The sequence below is a fragment of the Gorilla gorilla genome, chromosome 22 (assembly GCF_029281585.2).
Source record: "Gorilla gorilla gorilla isolate KB3781 chromosome 22, NHGRI_mGorGor1-v2.1_pri, whole genome shotgun sequence".
NCBI lineage: Eukaryota > Metazoa > Chordata > Mammalia > Primates > Hominidae > Gorilla > Gorilla gorilla.
The window spans coordinates 39801593-39813856 of NC_073246.2; the positions used below are offsets into that span (position 1 = coordinate 39801593).

At 43.3% G+C, this 12264-nt stretch overlaps 1 protein-coding gene across 1 annotated transcript in view; it reads right to left on the bottom strand.

The window, feature by feature from the left end:
- The window catches only part of KCNJ6 (potassium inwardly rectifying channel subfamily J member 6), a 305527-nt gene extending 295659 nt beyond the window's left edge, over positions 1-9868 (bottom strand). Inside the window, exon 1 of the mRNA XM_004062781.5 lies at positions 8829-9868. The gene's annotated coding sequence lies outside the window, so the exon portion shown is untranslated. The remainder of the gene's footprint in view (positions 1-8828) is intronic.
- Between the last annotated feature and the right edge of the window lie 2396 nt (positions 9869-12264).

Below are 12264 nucleotides of genomic sequence, written 5' to 3' on the forward strand. Positions count from 1 at the left end.
CTCTGAAAAGGTTGTAAGGTGATGCAAAAACCTCCAAAGAGAGATTTCATTCCTTGTCTTTTGACTGAAGGTAGTGTGTTGACAACAAAAAGCAAGGGTAAAGCTTTTCCATGAGCAGTGAGTCCTGTACCCTGCCTCTTAGTCATGTGATGCTGCTTATTCATATGATTACTGCATTCCAGACCTGCTCTCATAGACACAAGGTTCGTGTAGGGACTGAGATGTCATTTTTGGTTAAATGTGATTCATTTCTTTTATAGAGAAATGATGGCTCCCTCAGTCATAAAGCAATGGCCCCATAGAGTGGTGAGGTCCAGTCTGATTTGTTGACTGAGCCTGAAGGGCACTGCTTCTCTCATAGCCATTAGAAGTGCTCTGTGTTGGCAGAGACTTTGAAATACATACACTCCAACCCCAGTTCCTAGCTCTCTCAGCTTCTTTATGCTTCTAGTGACAAAGAATTCAGAGCTGTGTAAATGCAGAGAAGACAGATCACATTACCTCTGCCCCGCTCTGACTACTGAAAATGCTTTCTTATATTGAACCAAAATATGTCACTTTGTAGCTTCCACTGCTGGGTCCCACTTTTATCCCTTAGAGCCCAGCAGAACAATTATAATCCTTCCTTCATCTTCAAATATCAAGATGCCTGAAAACAACTATCATGCCTCCTCCCCCACATATTCTCCAGGGAAAACACTCCTAATTCTTTCATCTACTCTAATATTACATGGTTTGGACTCATGTACTGTCCTGCCTATTCCCTTCTGCACATAGATTGTTGGATTATATCCCTTTTAAATCGAAATGATTGAATGTGGCAGTGAAATAAATCCTGTCCTTAAAAACATTCTCTTCATTAAACAGAAGTTCCACTATGAGACATTAGTTACTTTGGAATGGCAAGATATTTGAAGAGGTCAAGAGTTTTCTAATCCAGTATTACTGCCCCATGGAAGGATTAACATGCATTACTGGTATTTACTGTTTCAGTTTGATAATGTTTTCCCCTGCATGAATGTATGTGGCTGTGATATCTGAGTTAGGGAAATGAAAACGATGTAAGAGAACCGGAAGTATTATGGATCACCACTCTGTTTCTTCTGGTTCTTCCTCTCAGTCTTCTCAGATATTTCTCCCTGACATTTCTCTTTTCTAGGTTGTAAGTTTGGCATTAAAGCTGTTCTTTTGCTTCTAGTGAAAAGGTATGGAACTTAGTTTCCAAGTTTTCTCCTTGAGGGAAGCAGAGGTTCTCAAACACTACTTACAAATTACATGGTCTATTTTCAGGAAAACAATGACTATTAGTAGACTAATTCAACCTAAACTTACAGCATGTGTCTAGCCTATGGACATTTAGGGGATTTAAAACAAAATGCAAATTGCTAGTCAACAGCAAGTGCCAGATATTAGAAGACAGCATCTAATTCTTCAGCATTCTTAGACACAGTGTGAGTGTAACTGTCAAGATTAGAACATTGCTTTTGAGCATGGGTTGTGAAGTTGGCTTTTCTCCTTTGTGTCTACTTTAACAGATCAGCTAACAGAAATCAAACAATATGTATTTGCATCTCTTTTGTTAAGAATCATCTACACCTACTCCAAAGTCAACATATCCCAACTAATTTATTTAAAAAAAATACACCACTAAAGAATGATTCAAGGGCACCAGGAAATATTGTCTCTACCAGGAATCTTTTCACCACTGGGACAAATCATTTCCTCTGCCTTACTCTATCCTGATTCACATTAGCTGTATTTCTTTGCTGCCAGACATTTATATTGGGCATGCATACCAAAGACTCCAGTGTGTTCACCCTACCAGTTTCCCCTCCTCCTGGATATAGAGCTGAACTACAATTTGCAGCTACTCTTGCAGTTAGGTATGACCATAGAATATGAATAGGAGTGATATACATTACTTCTAGGCCCGGATCATTAAAATCTTCTACATAATCATCTACTCTCCCTCTTTCCTTGTCTGCTAGTTGGATATCACCACTCAGGAGATCTTAGAAGCCATGTACTAAAGATGACAAAGTGTCCCTCAGCCTGGGTCCTTGTACGGCATCAACCAATTAGATTTATGTGAATGAAAGAAATCTTCTATTTTGTTAAATTAGTGAGATTTAGATATTTTCTGTTTCAAGAACTTTCTAATTAATATAGTATACACAGGCTCATCAAGAACTGAAGTTAATGCCACATTGCAATAAATGAATAACAACATCTGCTATTTTTAAAGTGCCTACTTTGTGCTGGACACTGTACAAAGAACTTTTTTTTTTTTTTTTTGGAGACAGAGTCTCCCTCTCACCCAGGCTGGAGTGCAGTGGTGTGATCTCAGCTCACTGCAACATCTGCCTCCTGGGTTCAAGCAATTCTTGTGCCTCAGCCTCCTGAGTAGCGCTGGGACTACAGGCATGTGCCTCCACACCTGGCTGATTTTTGTATTTTTAGTAGAGATGGGGTTTTGCCACTTTGGCCAGGCTGGTCTCAAGTCATCTCCTGGCCTCAAGTGATCCACCCGCCTCGGCCTCCTAAAGTGCTGAGATTACATGTGTAAGCCACCGCTCCTGGCCTGTGCTAAGAACTTTACTTACATTATCACATGAATCCTCATAACATCTCTTAGGTATATGTTGTTATTATTACTCTTATTGTTATTATTTTATGATAGGGAAAGCAAGGCATAAAGTTGATTAAGGTCACACAGTTAGCATAGTGGATCATATTATTGCCTCCAATTATTCTCTTCCCTCCCTGAAAGATTAGATGTCTCTACCTGTTGCTGCACGGCTTGCAGTGCTTCACTGTGGGAGAAATATACACCTCCTTCCCATTGATCATTGACACTGGTGTGACATGTGAATTGTCTGGTCAATGGAATGTGAGTGGATAACTTGTGCCATGTCTGAGCAGGAATGTTAAGGGCCATTGCTTAACTTGGGAGTCTCCTTTTCCTCTGATACTGGGATAGAGTGTTCCAGACCAATTCTTGATCTTGAATTCCAGAATGAAGTCACAGGAGCAGAGCCACAGCTGACCAGCAGAGGCACAGTGCTCCAGAGAATAATACGCCTTTGTTTTGTAAGCCACTGAGATGCTGGGGTTGCTGTTACTGCCCCAAACTCGGCCAAAATGGACAGATACACCTAGACCTTGATGCAGATTCAGTTAGTGAGAAACACCAGAGCCTGTGCTCTTAATCACGGAGCAACACCGCCTACCAAGCACATTGTCAAACTTGCACAAGTTCCTGCGAGATGATACAAGAGAAATTTAAAGCATCATGAAAAAAATCAATTCTTATCCTGGATAAGAAAAAAGTAGATGTCTGTAAGTTTAAAGAGGAAACTGCCACAGGATTTAAACTTGATTTATAGATATGTCTCTCACATTGCATATAATACCTTCAGATTTAGTCCTACAGAACAGTTGTTGGCAAGGACATGGATCTTTTTAGCCACAGATGCACTTTCTGGTTCCTTTTGTAAGGATTTCATGTCGGAAACCACATCTCTGTGACTGGGAATAAGACCGGTGATACATGTTAGCCAAAATCTATTCACTAAAAGAATCACCAGTACTGTATGATTCCTGGTCCTAAGCACAGCCATACAGAAAAAATGAGAAGCATGAGACTCAAGGAGATAATGGGTTTAATCTGACTTGGATACATTTGTATAGACATAAATTACTCACTTGGTTAAAATTCAGGGTTAACTTTACCCATTGTAATTGGGAAAATTGATTGATGGCCTTACTGCATTCCATATAAAATCAGATCTGAATGACCATTCGAACATTGCACACTGCACAAAATCATTCTCTGAGGTTTTGTTTAAACGGTGATTCAATTTAGTAACAAATAAATAAATGAACATTTACAACTGATTAGCAGGTATGATTAGATCAAAGCTATAGTTTAGAGAGGATACAGACTATTCTTTTAATGATGAGACCGCTCTTTGAGAAAAATAATTTCACTATTATTTAATGTTATTAAAATGATAACAAGTATATGTATATTCCAGTACTTTGCCAGAGGAAATTCAGAATACCATTAGAGCACTAACTGCAATTGTGATTATCTCTTCTTTTTATTGGAGCCTAATTATTTCTAGAAATAATTATTTAAAATGCACTTCAAAATGTATTTTTATCCTAAACAGCTACATTTTATTCTTCTATCTCTCCAAATACTTTCACTAAAATTAAAAAGAAAACTCTAACTCAACAAAAGTGTTTTGATGATTTTTCAACTTAACTGTCAATTTCCCCCTTAATGGTATTACCAAAGTTAATAATTTTGTAAAACTCCAGAGTGAATCAATTCTCTTTTGGTACTTAAATGCCAATTATTGAAGATAAAATGAAGAAACAAGAAATGCCATGTCAATAAGCTATAAATCCAAATTCACTGAATTTAAACATCTTAATTCCACCAAACTTAAAGTTCTAATACAATGAACTTAGAAAAACCAACCTTACTTTGAAAAGTATTGTCAGTTTAAAGCTGGTAGCAATAAGTAACCGCCTTTTCCCCTCACTTTCTTCCTTCCTCCTACTCTGCCTATCTCTGGTCCATTTCCATTTCCGTATTACTTACATATCATTTGATAAAGGAAGAACTGGTGAAAAAGAGAAGAGCTTCACCTTTTCTGCCTGCCTTTCCATAAAGAACATTTATCTTGTTTTCATTAAGGTTTACATGGTCAACATTAAACCCTTGAGGACAGCAACATTTTCTACCTGTGAAAATCAGTGAATGGGGTTAAGATTCCATAAGGGTATTTTATTTTTAATCTCCAATGAATTTTTTCTATAACTTCTTAAATAACTATTCTAATTTTTTTCCCTATAAAGTAGAGGTAGACTGAGATGATAGGGAGGAATATGAGACTGAATTAAAAGCCCTTCTATATTCTCAAGGAAAATAGTTCATGTAAGTCCTATGTATTAAATAAAGACCTGTCTCACACAAAGGAAAACATACTAATGTTTAGGCAATATCTAGATGAGGTAACTATTGTTTAGGCAATACCTAGAAGAGGTATCAAAATGATTTTTTTAAATAGCAAGATGGAATCAAGTGAATGGGGGCGAATTTTCACAAGTTGCTCTCCTTAACAAATCTTACTTGAAATGAGTAAACCAATTATTTTGGAGTATGCTATTGACTGAAAAGGGCATAGTGACACTTTGTTAATCAATTAGCCACCTAGGAAGAAAGCAAGTCATAGTTCGGTGAATAAGCACTGAATATGTGAGCATGGAAACTACCAGAAGTAAAGATTATTGACTGAACAATTTCATATACCTAGATTATTGACACTACCCCCCTTTTTAATTTATTAGAGAAATTGAACTTTAGAACTCAGAAATACATTACTTTGTTTATCTAACAGTCTATATTCTTGTATAGCTTCATCCTCATAATGAATGTCTACTTCCCTTCTGCTGATAATATCAGATGGAACAAGGCCAAGGAACAGCTGCGTTGTTTAATACTCCACGTGTCACTTCTTCTACTTTAGGTAGCAACCCTTTCATAAACTAAATTATGGATAAACTTGTCAATACCTATCAGGAACTGAAATGTAAGAAATAGTGTAATAACTCATCCTTTTGCTTAGGTTTGAAATAGATTGCTCTGTCTTCACTAGCAATCATTTGAAAAGACTGGAAGGTAGAAACACACTGCTTTAACCACATCCTGAGTGCTCAGCATGCAATATCTTTAGAAACAACATGTCACACTTGGAAAGCCCAGCAAGGAAAACCAGGATCATATCTTGTCTACCATTAAAAATAACAAACCAGAACCAGCTCAAGACCTCATGCACAAGTGCATCCACAAAACAGGAAAGCAGCCAGGGATATTGTTGAAGCTTTATCAACATTTCCAACCAGTTGCCGAACCTTGACTGGGCTCTGCAATTCAAACTATACCTTGTAACACCTGGATGGCACTCTTACAGGCATTCTATTTCAAATATGACTGTCATCTTCCTGTATTATTTTTCCTCTTCATATCAGTGACAGTGGTGGTGCTGGGGGACCTACTACCAAGGATGAGAGCAGGGCAAAGACCAGCTTCTGGTAAAGTGAGAGCAGAAGGGCTTGATGGACTTACCTGTTTTCCCTGTATGAATGTTGAAATAGAACTTGAATGGTAATAAATCCTCCCCTCCTGCAGTTTCTTCCTTGTTTGTATTAAGAGAAGTGACTCCTCTCGGTTTCCTACGCCTGCAACCTAGGAAATGTAGCCACCTTGCTCGCACGCAGGCTTAAAGATGTGATCACTGGCTCTCATCTTGCTAACAAACTCTCTCTCCTTTCCGGAAGCTCACCAGCCTTGTTTTGATTCCTTCCAGTTCTAGACCGAGAGGAAACTATATCTCCACCCTCTTCAGTCCTAGGACCCTTAGAAAGAACTTGGTTGGGCCGGATACGGTGGCTCACGCCTGTAATCCCAGCACTCTGGGAGGATGAGGCAGGCGGATCACAACATCATGAGTTCGAGACCAGCCTGACCAACATGGTGAAACCCCGTCTCTACTGAAGATACAAAAATTAGCCACGTGTGGTGGTGCGCGCCTGTAATCCCAGCTACTCAGGAGGCTGAGGTAGGAGAATCGCTTGAAACCGGGAGGCAGAGGTTGCAGTGAGCCGAGATCGAGCCACTGCACTCTAGCCTGGGTGACACAGCGAGACTCCGTCTAAAAAAGAAAGAAAGAAAGAAAGAAAGAAAGAACGAACGAACAAACTTGGTTGGCTGGCCTCTCGCTGACCAGGGTGCTTCCACAGCTCCCTTCTGCCATCTATGCCCAACAAAAAGTTAAAGAGAAGAGCGTGAGAGGGCAAGGGATGCATGCTTTTGAAAGCAAAGGGACTCAGCTGAAACTAGCAACCCTCGTCAGAGGCGGATCGGTGTGTGTGTGTGTGTGTGTGTGTGTGTGTGTGTGTGTGTGTGTGTGTGTGTGTGTGTGTGTGTCTGTGCGCGCGCGCGTCCGTTTTCTCCCCCTGACGACAGAATCCTGTCTCCACTCTCAGTTCAGCTCAGGTCTTTCCCTGTCCCAGTGTTCTTGATTCTGAATAGGTCCTCTGATGCACCGCCATGCATAAAATGGATGATTTGCAAGCTTCTTTGCCTCACGTAATTCCGTGGGTAATTTGATATCCAGATTCTGCACGAGCCAAAGACTCATTTATTTATAGAAAGTGATTGACCTCCAGCGACCAAAGGAGTGGGTACTGCTAATGCTGGGGGCTGCAGACAGGTGAGGCTGCACCCTCGGCGCCTGGGCTCTGGCCTTGGTGCTGAATCCGGAACCCGCTGGGGAACCACCACCTCGGCGGCCCCCAGGCAACTTTCGGGAGGTTTCAGGGGCACCCCGCCAGCTCTGGGCGCCCTCTCGAGCGTCGCCGTCAGGGAGTTGGGCACAACCGATGCCCTGGGACCCGCCACAGGGCACGCGGCTGGCGTATTCCTTTGCCTGGAGCCGGGAAAGTTTTGTCCAATTTTTTTCCCCTGTAACTGGAGCTGCGGTCTCCCCTCCCACCTGGGTCGCCATGGAGACTCGAGCTCTTTTTCTTTCTCCAGGCAAAATGGGCGAAGCTCAGTTAGCTCAGCCCTGACTGTAGCAAGCCCTTTTTTCTCCCTAAGCAGTTCCTGGGCATCACCCTTTTCCGTTTTATTTTCAGCAAAAGAAAGGCAGGCAGGGAACAGGGCTAGCAGGATGTGGCATTGCTCCCTGTACCGTGGGGCTCCCCGGGACCGACAGACTTTGGATAACAGCAGTTGGGAAACACTCTAAACATATAATACATCTCCAACTCCCAAACACTGGAGTTGTGGGGTTTTTTTTTCTCTTCCTTTTTTTGGGGGTTGGAGGCGGAATTCTTTGGAAAATTCTGGTATTTTGTTTCTCCACTAACCTCACCCTATCTCTGTGGCTGTTTCTATTAAGATATATTTTCCCCCTGACAATCTCTCCATATTGCACCTAGTACAACAGATGTACCTGTGGATCCACTGGGCTTTTATTGGGTTTTGGGAATACTGATGTTATTTCACTTAAAAACTAATCCAAGCTTAATGTTTTGATGACAATGAAAATATATCCACAGGGAAGCAAATATCTACAGCCACCCAGTCCTCTAAATGCCACACACATCTCATTTTATCTAAAGCGTTTTTTCTTCCCTTCCTATTACAAAATAATTCAGTTTACTCCTAGGGAGATCTTCCTATTCACTGTTTTTAGTCATGCTAGCACATCTTCGGTTTTAAGGATAGAGAACAGTTAGGAGTTACAGTATTCTGTTTCCCATTCTCCGCATGTTTCTCCCAACCCTCACTTTTCCTCCCTCTCGTGTTGTCTCCTCTCCTCTCCATGCAAAGCAGAACAAGACTGCCTTCCACAAAGACAATAGGCTTTTCCCAACTGTAAATGACTACATCACAAGCCGCACCTGTCAGTTAATCAGTGCATTTAGTCTTTGCCAGCGGATGTTGAAATGATGTCTGCAATAACTGCCTGGGTTTCTGCGAGCCCAGGGATGCAGACCCCTCCTCCCCCCGCCCCCCGTGCGAGTTTCAGTCGCTAATGAAAACCGTACGAAACAGATTCCCCTTCTGTTATGTAACCGGCTTCTCCCTCGCCTTTCGGCTGACTTGGGCACAATGTTTCTCATGAGAGTGGAGATGCCTGCGGCGACGGCGGAGCTGGGGAAGGGGACGCGGGGACCCGAGAGCACGGAACGCCTCGCTCAGGTGGACGCCAGCTCCTCGCCTGCGAGCAGCTCAGCGCACCGCTTACCTGGCTGCGGACGGGGTGGCTTCACTCAATCATGATCTCCTCTCTTGAAACGGAGCAAGACTGAACAATTCACTACACGACGGATGGCGAGGGAAGGAAATGCAAAAAAGAAAAGGAAAAGAAAAAAACTGGAATCAGATGGTCAAATTTCACATCAGCCCCGAGAGGCTGTTAGGAGACTCCATTCTGCTCGCGGCTGCTCCGGCTCCAGGTCCGGCTTCCCGGCGTCCGCGGGTCTCCACCCCTCCGCCCGCCCAGCCTCTCCAGCCAGGTGCGGCCGTCTCCGGACTGGCTCCCTCTGGCCGAGCGCGGAGAGCAGGGTTGGGCGCTGGGGCCAAAGGAGGGGCGGAGGGGCGCGCGTTTGGGCAGGGACGGGGGAGGGAGACTGGGTGGAATGAAGTGGGGAAAGATAAGAGTGGCAGAAGAAAAAAATCCCCGGTTAGGAGAAAAGTGGTGGACCACGCAGAGAGACGTCATGAAATCCGCAGATTCAATGAATGCTACTCAATTCCAGCCGACTGGCTGAGCCCCGCTGGCAGCGCACGAAGCGACGCGGCTCCGAGATAAAAGCGAGCGCAGCGCCGCGTGCTGGGGAAAAGGCCGCACAGCGCCGGCGCGGTCCGGGAGGAAGGGGCGGGGGCGAGCAGGACAGAGCCACAGACCCAGAGACGCCCACCCCGCCGCCCATGCTAGCTAGCGTGTCAGCGCGCCGAGGACCGGGCATGGTGGGGGCGGGCTGGGCACAAACCAACGTGCATCCCCCGCCACTCCAACACGACACTGGAAACGTGGGTGCTCCATGCTGGGGGAATCTTTTGGGTTTCGGTCCCCGACCCCCCAGTCCCAACCTTTCTCCCCGTGCCACTAAGTAAGTTATTCCCGGAGAAACGCCTGGAAAGCAGGAAACAGCCGAAGCTCGGGGAGCAGTTTTGTCTGCTGGTTGTAGGGGTTCGGCTTTTAGGGTTTTGTGAGATAAGGAAAAAGAGGCTCTGGGCACTGCCTCCCACCGGGCTGAAATCCGTGAGAGGCAGCCCCGGCGCGGGAGCCGGAGCCTGCACCGTCCAGAGGGGGCGCAGCGAGCAGCCGGGACGGAGGGGAGGGGCCGTATCCCTGAGCTTTGCTTGCACCTGGTGGCGCCCCAGCCTGCTGCCCCATTCAGTCCCTTCTGTCCTGTCCACTGCAACTGGGACCTGGTCCCGACTGCTGCATCATCACCCCACCCTTATATGATGTCTCTGGGGTCACTGGAGACAAAGAATGGCCTTTTCCAAGAATGACCCAGGCTGCCTTCAAAGTTGAATTTGTCAGGATAAGCCCCTTAGACAAAGGTCTACTCCACTCTTTGAATCTAACTTGCTTTGTGCTGTTATTCCAGGGGCCCCTCATAGTGCTCCCCTCTTGCACCCCCTCTTTTTCTTATGGTCATCAAAAACAATGGTTCTGAATTTCTAAAGCCTTCCCATAAATTGCTTCTACCTATGAACAGAACTCTTTTATGCTGTCTTTTTCCTAGGGATGAATGGATTGACAAATTGTAAGAGCAGCGAATACCATTGGCTAGTAATTTTATAATGGCCCTTTCAATAACTGGCTATTCTTGTGCTGCTTTATGAAGTGGCTTTCCTTCCACAAGGCACAGAATCTCTACCTCAAAGAAGGTGACCTTATTTTAGAGAGAAGGCTTACGGAAACCTCTTATTTCCAAGATTATTTTATTCTACATACATACATTTTAATTGCCTAGCAATTCAGGTCCCCTCAAGAATGCTGTCTGCCCTCTAAAAATGACTGTAATATGGAGAGGTGCTTGTGTCAATTTGCATCCAAAGTCATGTAAAAGTCAACCGTACACACAGCCTGTGAGCTTGTATTTGCTGTTGATTTTCCCTAAGAGGTTGTAATCTGACTTGCTATTACTTCTGAGTCATATATCCCATATACAGAAGATATGAGTATGTGTAATATCTGTAGTATGTGTAATACGTGCTCCACAATGCCTGCTGGATCTAGTGATAGTGTTAGAAATAAACAAAGAACAACTGAACCAAACAATCCCTGAGAGACCAGGAATACAAATGCAAGATGCAGGATTTCGGTGGACACAGCCTTAGAACATTAAAAGAACAACCCATGTTGACTATAGCTGTGTAAAGGGCATTCTGTTTAATCTGTGAAGCTGCTATGGGTATGCCTGCTAATTTTGATGATATATAGTTTTACCAGTAGAATGATTTCGCAAAGTATCTTTCTTACAAGATATTAGACTAAATAAGAAAGTCAAGAGTTGGAAGTAACCTATTTGTCTCCTTCAAATACTTTGAAAACTCCCTTACTTGAAACAGCTGCCGGGGTGATGTGGGCAATAGCACTTTGTGAATGGCATAAGAGCATGTGTTGAATGAGATGGATCCCATTAACACAGCCTGCGATTTGATTAACACCAGAGACAAGAACAATTGGCTTAACTGAATTCTTTCATTTATTCTGTAGAGTTCCGATAAAGTGATCTGCATGGGTGTAACTAAGAGACTGCGGCCACATCTGAAAATCAGTCGAGCTGTGCTTCAGAGCTGCAAATTGTGGCTCCTCTGAGCTCCTGAGAGCCCGGTCTCTCAAACTACATTGTGTTTAGCTTGTCTGAAATCTCACTTATATATCTATTTTATGATTTCAGGTGAAGGCAAGGCCTGGGGGAGAAGATCTTTCAGGGTAAATCAGTGCTCCAAATCTCACAGTGACTTTTATAATTGATTGATTATGTCATACAGATGAGACTGGTTTGTCTCCCACATATAAAGCTGTAATGGAGACTTATTAGCTAGTAAAATTAACAAACTAAATTATCTTGACGGGGTGTCATTTGTTTTGGGTAATCTTGTTTTTCTCTGTCATTGATTGCGGCAATTTATAAACCATTCTATCTTCTTGGCCCATGTGTAGATCTGGCCTTGCCTTAGACAGGCTGACACCAGAACTAAGATGGTTGGGAGTTTTTGGTCTCCACCCTTGGGCCAGTACTTGTTTTAGATTTAAGACCTTAGCTGTTGTCGGTCTAACTGTTAAGAGACCTAGTTCTTTTTCAGTTTCACTCCCCTGCCTGCTCTCTCCACAAAAACCCTACCGCAGATAAACAACATATTTAAAATGCAGAGATGGGAACATAAATTTTAAAAAATTTCTTTTGTCTATAAAAGGACATCTTAAAGAGTATCAAGAGATAAGTGTTAAAATTATTCTATTTTACATTTGTACTTCCAGTGTACTGAATGTGATATAGGAGTTAAGAAGCAATTACTTAGGCAGATAGTAAGGGTATGGGAGTCCCAGGTAAGGCTTTTCTTTTTAATGAAAATCAGCCCCAAATAATTTTCTAAGAGAGCAGCCTGCAAACTGGGAGCTTGCACAGGTGAATGCGGGCAGGAACTAAGGACTAAAG